Source organism: Peromyscus eremicus, chromosome 6 (genome assembly GCF_949786415.1).
Source record: "Peromyscus eremicus chromosome 6, PerEre_H2_v1, whole genome shotgun sequence".
NCBI lineage: Eukaryota > Metazoa > Chordata > Mammalia > Rodentia > Cricetidae > Peromyscus > Peromyscus eremicus.
The window spans coordinates 80,981,826-80,991,200 of NC_081421.1; the positions used below are offsets into that span (position 1 = coordinate 80,981,826).

A 9,375-nucleotide genomic window follows, 5' to 3' on the forward strand; every position below is an offset into this window, starting at 1 on the left:
GGTCAGTCCCCAAGAGTGAATTGGGGTCCTAGCTGTGATACTCTGTATCTACTTGGGGGATAGCTCTGGCTTCCTAGTCAGTTTCTGCTGACACAGCCCTGTTTACAGCCTGCTTCTACTAGCTTTATCTTGGAGTCTGTTACACGTTGGCAGTTTTTCTTTGTATTTAATGATTGCTCCTGACTCACTACAGATGTTTCCAATGGAATGGAATTTTATCAGCAAAATATTGCACAGTATGATGCATAGGGCTGACTCTACTCTCCCCTGCCCTTCTCACTGAGAAGTGATGAGGCAGGGGTCTCTGGGTGCTTTCCTCAGACAAATCTTACCATGTTTGAAAAATGGATTTTAAAAACACATCTTGTAATGCCTTCTCAGTATCTCTGTCTCATAAAATCACATCATAAACTCCTTTCTCAATGAATTCCCTTAGGCTCAAGAGAAGAAAAAAAACTGCTTTAACTATTTTAAACTGTGTGGCTCTTAAATTTGTATCACGATCATCTCTTCTTCCATGGACACCTTTTGGATTCCTGCCGATCTTGCTGTTTTGACGCTCCTTCTCTGAGGGAGATACACAGTATATTGAGACTTTGTGTACAGAGGATCAGAACGAGGCCCCCAAAATATGACTGGGCAAAAAAGTGAGTAACAGCTCTTTTTTTTTTTAATGTTTGTTTTGTTTTGTTTGTTTGTTTTCAGACTGGATGTGAGATTTACTACTGAACATGATTTGGTAGGCACAGGAGAGCACTGTGGAAACCCTCAGGAGTTCAGAGCTCGCCCCTTGTCCAGGGGACCACTACTGGAGATATATTTGACCCCACGGTCATCAGAAATTAGCTGCTTCTCAGCAATCACGTCTTCAAATTCATCTGCATTAAACTTAGTGAAGCCTCGCTTCCTTGAGACGTGGATCTTCTGGCGGTCAGGGAACTTGACCTTGGCTCTATGCAGAGTCTCAGTCATATGTTCCTTATTCTGCAGCTTGGTGCGGGTGGACATGATGACCTGGCCAATGAGAGCCCTGGCCACTGTGCCCTGGGGATTCCCAAAGGCACCTCGAGTACCTGTCTGGAGCCTAGACTGGGGACTGAAATCAGAGACTTGAATAGCTGCCAGAAAGTTGTCTCCAAGGCCTCTTAGGGCAACCCACACAGGCAACAGGTTGAATGCACTACAGTGAGGCTGTTGTTCACAACCATTGCACACCAGGCCCCTCTGGGGAAAGGGACCTGGTCAGCTTAATTAACTGCAAGTGGGTAACAACGCTTGTGTGTGACGAGGAAATCATTTTGTCTTTCACCTTGTATTAGAAGTCATTGAAGTTTTGACAGAAAGCATTGTTTCCTCATTAGAGAGCTTGATTCTTTTGATTTTTAAAAATATTTTTTTCTTTAAAAAAAACACCATTTTCCCCTTTCAAGATTAAACCCAGGGCCTTGCACGTGCTAGGTAAGTGCTCTACCAGACAGAATTCCACTCCATCTCATTCTTATTTGTTTGGGTCTCACAGGTAAATAGTGGTTACAGTTTAAGCACACCTCTGGTTTAAAAATTTGCTTCATCAGCCGGGCGGTGGTGGCGGCGCACGTCTTTAATCCCAGCACTCGGGAGGCAGAGGCAGGCGGATCTTTGTGAGTTCAAGGCCAGCCTGGTCTACAGAGCAAGATCTAGGAAAGGCACAAAGCTACACAGAGAAACCCTGTCTCAGAAAAAAAAAAAAATTGCTTCATTTTCAGAACATGACAATAATGTTGCTTTATTTTTTTCCCTCTGGAGCTGAAGTGAACTATAGACTCAAGAGAGAAATCATTTAGGATATATCTCAATGATAGAGAACACACCTACATGGACGAATTCCTAGGTTCAGTCTCTAGCACACTGTCCCCAAAACCCACTTGTCAAGACATTTAAAAGACAAACCATTTGTGCATTTGTAGTAGTCAGTTTTCCCATACTTCAGCAAAACGCCTGAAGTAATCAGCTTAAAAAGATGAAAGGTGTATTTTTGGTTCAGTTTGGGATGTTTAGTCCGTGGCTCACAGTCCACCGCTTTGGGGCCTGCAGCAAGGCAATCCATCACAGTAGGAGCATGTGGCAGAGGAAGCTCCTTCACCTTAGGGATGAAGACAGAGAGAGAGAGAGAGAGAGAGAGAGAGAGAGAGAGAGAGAGAGAGAGAGAGACAGAGAGAGAGACAGAGAGAGAGACAGAGAGACAGAGACAGAGACAGAGACAGAGACCGAGCCCCACAATCCCTTTCAAGGCCATATTCCTGTTCCCCAAAACCTCCCACTATATTCTACCTCTCCACCAGTTCTCAGTCATGGCCAAGCTAAGGACCATGCCTTTAGAGCATGTTCCAGATCAAAACTATAGAACTACTCTAAGTTTAAACCAGAGAACTTTTTTGTCTTGCTTTATTGCCCAAGCTGGCCTTGAACTCACTATATTGTAGAGGATGACCTTGAATTCCAGGTTCTCCTGACTCCACTTCCTGAGTACTAGGACTGTGTGTCCAAGTACCTGTCCACACGTAACCATACCTGGCCAGAGAAACTTCACTCCCATTTGTTGTAATTTTAAAGCCTTGGTGCTCAGAAAGTCCTACAGGGAGGTGATAAACACTATGAGAGGTAGAATATAAGGGAGATTATTATTGCCTGGATATGAAATGTCCTTCCAAAAAGGTTGTGATGCTAATCGTGTCAGCTTGACACACTGGCAGTGGGAGAACCTCAACTGAAGCATCACCTCCATCAGATTGGGCTGTGGACATATTTGTGGGGCATTGTCTTGATTGTGGTTGAGGTAGAAGGGCCCAGCCCACTATGGGCAGTACTATCCCTAGAAAGGTTGGCCTGAGCAGTATAAGAAAGCTAGCTGAGGATATGAGGTCATCTGGCTGAGACATCTGTCACCCCATTGATCACCAGGGTTGATTTGGCTGATGTGGCTGGCTAGGTGGGTGTCCCCTTCCTTCCTCACTGTTCAATGTGTATCCCTCCTGGTCAATGGTATATGAGTAGCTGTGCTTCTCTGCCAGAACCTCTAAACAAGCTCTCAAGAAAGCTAGCTGAGCATGCCAGGTAGAGCAGCAAGCCAAGTAAGCATCCCTGCACTGTGGTTTCTGCTTCAAACTCCTGCCTTGACTTCCTGTCATGGCTTCCCTCAATGATGAACTATACCCTGTAAGCTCAAAGAAACCCTGTCTTCTCCAAGTTGGTGTTTATCACCATGACAACAACAGAAACCAAACTAGAATGGATATCATGTGTTAAAAGCTTGGTTGCCAGCTGATAGGGTCTTGGGAATTAATTAGATGAGGGCTTGACCTTATTAGTAATTTCTTGATAGATTCATAACATGATATCATTTTTGAGAGATGGGACCTAGTTAGAAAAAGGTCACTTAGGAGCATGGCCTGGAAAGATACTGGGCCCTTCCGGTCTCCTTCTCTAGTTCCTGGCCACATTAGGTATCTTTTCTCTGCCACATGCTCCCTGCCAGGCTGTTTTAGCCTTGCCTCAGGCACATAGCAATGGAGCCAGCTGATTACATATATTGCCATCTCTGAAACTCAGAGACAAGATAATCTCTTCTTCTTATTAACGCTCTGTCAGGTGCAAACCCAGGCAGCACAGATGTCCTTTAGGGGTTTGTCTTTGAAGAGGATCATCAGACTCTGGCTCCTTCCTCCTCCTCCTTTGCTTTCTGACCATGTGTTCTACCACATTCTCCTGCCCTCATGTGCTGCTCTGACGCAGGCCCAAAAAAATGGGGCCAATCAGTCACAGGCTGGCACCTCTCAGTCTGTGAGCCATAGAGGCCGCCATGAGCAAGGCAGCCATGCTGGGCTCTCTGGGAGAGATGAGACCTTGAGAGTTGACATCTGCTTTGCTGGGCTTCCATTTGGCCATTTAGCTAAAAATCCGTACCCTTGTTATCTTCCTAGTCCTCTCTTTTAGAGTAGGAATATTTACACTGTCCTTGTCCAAGCATGGAATCTTAGAAGTATGTAACTTTTAAAATGTGTGTATGTATTTATTTATCTATTTTTATAGAGCCTCCTGCCTAAAGGTTTCTTTGAGGTTTGAGGTTTTGCACTTGGTCTTGTAAGCCATTAGACTCTGGGAAGAGGTGAGATAGAATGTATGATTTGTATTGTAAGATAAACATAAATATTTGGAGGTCAGAGTCAAATGACTATAGTTTGGACATGGAATGTCCTCCGTAAGTCCATGTATTAAAGGCTTGTCCCAGAGTGGCATTATACATGGTAATAGAGCTTTGGAGAGATGGGGTGTTACGGGTGGCCCTTGGGACTTTGGACGCACACCATTAAAGGAGATGTGGAACCCTGCATTCTTCCTCTCTTGCTTCCTGACTGCAAATTGAGTGGTTTTCTCTGTCTTGCTGTGGTGTACTCCTCATGACTGCTCCAAAGACTGGAACCTCAATGACTATGTGCTAAAAATTTCTCTTTGTGAGTTAATTATCTCAGGTATTGCTTTATATAGCACAAAGTCAAACAACGTACTACCTTAGCTAAAAATCTATACCCTGCTGTAAAGGAACAGATTACCAACTACACAATTAGGTGGTCACACCCACCTCTTGAGATTCAGGTCCCATCACAGTTCTTGGGGAAATTAAAAATTGAGTGTTGTTCTTTTTCTTGGCTCACTCTAGGAGGTCAGCTGAGCCAAATGAAGCTGAATATCTCCTTCCAGACACTACCTATCAGAAATTTACTGAAGTGGCTCCTAACCACAAACTTTGTACTTTCTGTGAGATGTGCATGGTTACAGATATTGCTGCTGATGCTCTGGGTGAAGATGGAAGGGTTATGTGCTCTAATCAGTGCCCAGATCAGTAAACATGGTTTTCCCATGAAGCAAGGTGTCTTGGTCCACAACAGAGTGCTCCTGTTATTGACTGGGTGAGGGTCAATCTTTTTATTCCTATTTATTAACATTATTCTATTTATTAACAAATAAATGATCATTGTAATAGACCAGGGGAACTGGAGAAAGGAAGCACAAGTCTGTTCAGGATGCATTGTGGATGCCAAGCTGAGTGTTCTCAATGTGGTTATTGTTTTAAAGACACACGGATGCAGATACAGAGAGAGAGAGAGAGAGAGAGAGAGAGAGAGAGAGAGAGAGAGAGAGAGAGAGAGAGAAAGAGAGATCCCTGGACTTACAGATATGACTACTGTGCCTTGGCAGTTGGGGCCCAAAAGAGCTAGCAGAATCCAAAAACCTTTCAGTCTCACTAAAGAAGATGATGTCCACCAATAATGTTGCCAGAATTCCCTCAAACAAAGAAAGTAAGAAGGCCAGGACCAAATCACCCAAGATTCAACATCTTGTTACTCACATGTCCTGCAACACACATGCTGATGTATTGCTCTGAAGAACCCAGGCACTAAGAAAAACAAGGAGCCGGCTGAGGAATCTGCTAAACTTTTGGCCAAGAGAATAAAGGAAGCCAAATAAAAATAATTTTAAAAATGCCAGGAACACATTGCCAAGAGACGGGGGCTGTCCTTGGTGAGAGCTTCCGATTCTGAGTCTGAGTCCAGTCAAAACTAAATCTTTAAGAGTAACAAATAAATGACCAAACCTTGGGGTAGAGGGAAGCAAATGTCTTTGTCTTACAAATTGAACCACTACAAAGACAGAAATATACCTCTGAAAACCTACCCTATCTATCTCAGAATACTTTCAGATACTATTAAAATTTTTAAAGAAAGAAAGAAAGAAAGAAAGAAAGAAAGAAAGAAAGAAAGAAAAGAAAGAGAAAGAAAGAAAGAAAGAAAGAAAGAAAGAAAGAAAGAAAGAAAGAAAGAAAGAAGAGAAGTGAGATAGCTGAGTGGATAAAGGTATTTGCTACCAAGCTTGATGACCTGAGTTTGATTCCTGGTGAACCACACGGTGGAGGGAGAGCCCACCCCAGTGGGTTACCCTGATTCCACACACCCACTGTGCCACTGCCCCAAATAAATGCTTTAAAAATATTGAAACTGAGTCTGCTTTACCCTGCCCTTAAACTTTTATAAACGAGATCAAAGCTTAAACAGAAGGTCAGGGATGTGGTCATCCAAACAGTGCCTGTCAAGGTCTGTGCCCCTGCCTTTGACACGCTCTCTGGAATTCAGGCTCATCCTGCAAGGTGGTCTGACAAGTTATTGGGACTGTGTTATCAGAGCTGTGAGAAACCTCTCTTCGGGGAAGAGATTTCTTCCCACTGTCTGGTGCCAGGCTTCAGCCTTTTCCTTCTCCCCGCAGGAGATGCCTGGAGAAAACTCCAGTTTCCTGGAATCCATCATTTCAGTGGTCAGAAAGCCAGATTGGGGGACACAAGTGTCTCATTAGAATTTACTCCTTTCCTCCAGGCCAGTGACAACTTTGCCGTGTAGATGTGTAGATTCCCACAGGGAAAGGAGTTCTAAAGGTGGCATTGTTAGTCTGCTCTGTCCTTGTGTGACCAGTATACCAAGGAACAGCTGATTTCATATACGCACAGGAGGCAGGTTCTCATGTCGATAACACAAGTTTGCCCCAGTTCCCAGTATGCCTGACAGGGAGGCAGTGGCCCTCTAGATAATCCCTATCTGAATGTCCTTCCTGGTCTTGGCCCACTTTCTTTTTTTTCTTTTCTTTTCTTTTTTTTTTTTTTTTCAAGACAGGGCTTCTCTGTGTGGTTTTGGTGCCTATCCTGGATCTCACTCTGTAGACCAGGCTGGCCTCAAACTCACAGAGATCCACCTGGCTCTGCCTCCCGAGTGCTGGGATTAAAGGTATGCGCCACCACCGCTGGCCTTGGCCCACTGTCAACAGAGGCCATGGTGTTAAATGTCTTTCTTTCTTTACTCATTGGACATCATCAGCCAGGGACGTTTCTTTGTCTTGGATGAAGATTCCTCATGTGGCTGTGGTGGATTGTTGACTGCAGTAACTGCCTCTCATGCCTTTAGCCTGGGGCTTCTGTCATTGATTAATCCTGAAGTCAAGAACATTAAAATAGCCAGTGCCTCAGAGCTTTTGACCCAGTTCCAAATAAGAGGACCCAGGACAGAGGCATATTACACCTAGAGGAGACTGTAAACAGACTACAGAAGCATTGAAGGACTTTGTAGAGTGTAGTTGCCGTTAAATGCTAAAACCTGAGAGTTCTTAATTCATTCCTTCAGAAACTCTTAATTCATTCCTTCAGTCAACACATCACTGCCCAGTGCCTTGGAATTTTTTTTTTACAAAGTGTAGGAATTGTAACAGAAATTAATATTATATGAGGAAAGTTTGTTCCACCTGAGAAACTAGAGAGCATCAGAGAGTGGCAGGGGTCCCTATAACCTTGTCTCACGTTGCTGGTATTGGAGTGAAAATCTCAGCTGGGAGTCCAGCACAGGAATGCTCTGGGTGGTTGAGCTTGTTCTAAAGGTAACAATCTTAGCTAGCTCTTCTCCAGGCCAGGTGTACATGCAAAGTCCAGGAATGAGCCTTACCTGAGAATGCCTTGGAAGTATGATGTTTACAAACACAAAAACATACAATTTAGCTTTCAAGAAAAAAAAAATCCCATGAAAAGAAAAAAAAAATCAACAAGAAAAGACCCAGGTGGTGGTGGCAGTGCGCATCTTTAATTCCTGCACTTGGGAGGTAGAGGCAGGTGGAACATATGTGTGTTTGAGGCCAGCTTGATCTGTGGAGCAGTTCCCAGACAGCCAGGGCTACACAGAGAAACCTGTCTCAAAAAACAAGATATGGTATGATCTAGTAGCTTCAGTTCCTTATTCTTTATTATGAAGAGTGTGTACATTTCATTTTATCTTACAAAACAAACACATTTTTATCTGCCTGCTTACACATAACACATAATGTATTGTGTATGAAATAGACAATTTATAGAAATGTGTATCATCCATGTTCCTCTTCGTTAGAGTTTAGTTAAAGGCAGCGGTACTAACTGATAATAACCTCTTATCTTTGGGAAGATAAAATAGATTTTTCTCCTGGTAGAAAGCAAACGTTAAATATGTGATGGATTTAAACTCCGATATTGGTATCAAGATGATTAATGTCTGTTCACCTACATCAGTAAAATGAAATGCTGTGTGTGGTTTTTTGTTTCTGTTTGCTTGTTTGTTTTAATTATTAAGCAGAGTTTTTTTTAAATTAATTTTATAATTTAATTTAATTTTACATATCAGCCACGGATTCCCTTGTTCTCCCCCCTCCCGCCCCCCCCCCCCCGAGTTCTTGGTTTTTTTTTTAACTTACTTTAAAATTAAGTTATGGGAATTCCCCATTTCCACTAACTTTTTGTAATTAATATGGAGAGGACCCAGTCTATGATTCATGAATGGGTTAAAACCTGCAATTGAATTTTAACTACTTGAGAATTGCTGGCTGGCAGGTGGAGGACCAGACTGGACACGACCCAGGAGGAGGAGTTACCCACAGGGAGAACCTGGAAACTGTCCTGCCCCAGGGCATCAGGCTGTACATAAGGAGGAGAGATGGAGAGTTGGGCACCCAGAGAAGCAACCTAGTCCTCTAGGGTACAGGGTAGGGAAGGGGTGACTCTTTAGTCAGAAAACTGCCCCCTATGCAGTCTTCAGCAGCCTGTCCCAGGCCCCAGCAGCCCCCCGTGTCACTATGGAGATGGAGGAAGTCCCACCACCCTCAGTCTGCCACAGAAGGAAGCAAGACTGCCTGGGTTGTTAAATGCATCTGAATTGGTAGCCATGGCAGAGGAGTGAGTGACAGGGAGATGGCGTAAATCTCTGCTTACCCAAGACCAGAGAACCAGGAGCACAGAGTTCCCAGCGCCAGAGATGGATGTCCTCACCGAACAGAGCTACCAATTTCACACTTCCCCAGCTTCCATCAGGTCTAGGCCCTGATGGATGGAATGTCCACCTGCCTGATCGGTCAGGATATTTCTTCGCTACTCAGTCTACTCATTCATACTAATCCCTTCTGCAAACAGCCTCACAGACACAGCAGAAGAGTGTCTTCACAGCTGTGTGGGCATCCATTTGTCCAGTCAAACTAACACAAAAATTAAGCATCTTATTTTATGATAGAAACCCTGACCCTGAATATATCAATTCATAACACTGAGCTATAGGGGAAGAGTAGACCTTAACTGCCAGCAGCTCATCTTTTAACTGTTCGCCAGCAATTGGCTAAGCCCTGGGGAAATTTTGGATAAACACGAGTTTTACACAGGGAGATCTGTAGGCCTTGATTCATCAAGCGGAAACAGGTACACGCAGTAACAATTAGCCAAGAATGAAGGCAAAAAGCATCAAAGAGTCATTGTAAACTTCAAAGGTACTGAGAAGTGGAACAGCGGAC

The 9,375-nt window shown here is 43.8% G+C and overlaps 1 non-coding gene across 1 annotated transcript; it reads right to left on the reverse strand.

Moving 5' to 3' along the window:
- Positions 1–1,127: 1,127 nt before the first annotated feature.
- On the reverse strand, positions 1,128–1,261 carry LOC131913925 (small nucleolar RNA SNORA70). Its single transcript, XR_009379996.1, has one exon. It is a non-coding gene; the product is annotated as a small nucleolar RNA SNORA70 (small nucleolar RNA).
- Positions 1,262–9,375: the final 8,114 nt, after the last annotated feature.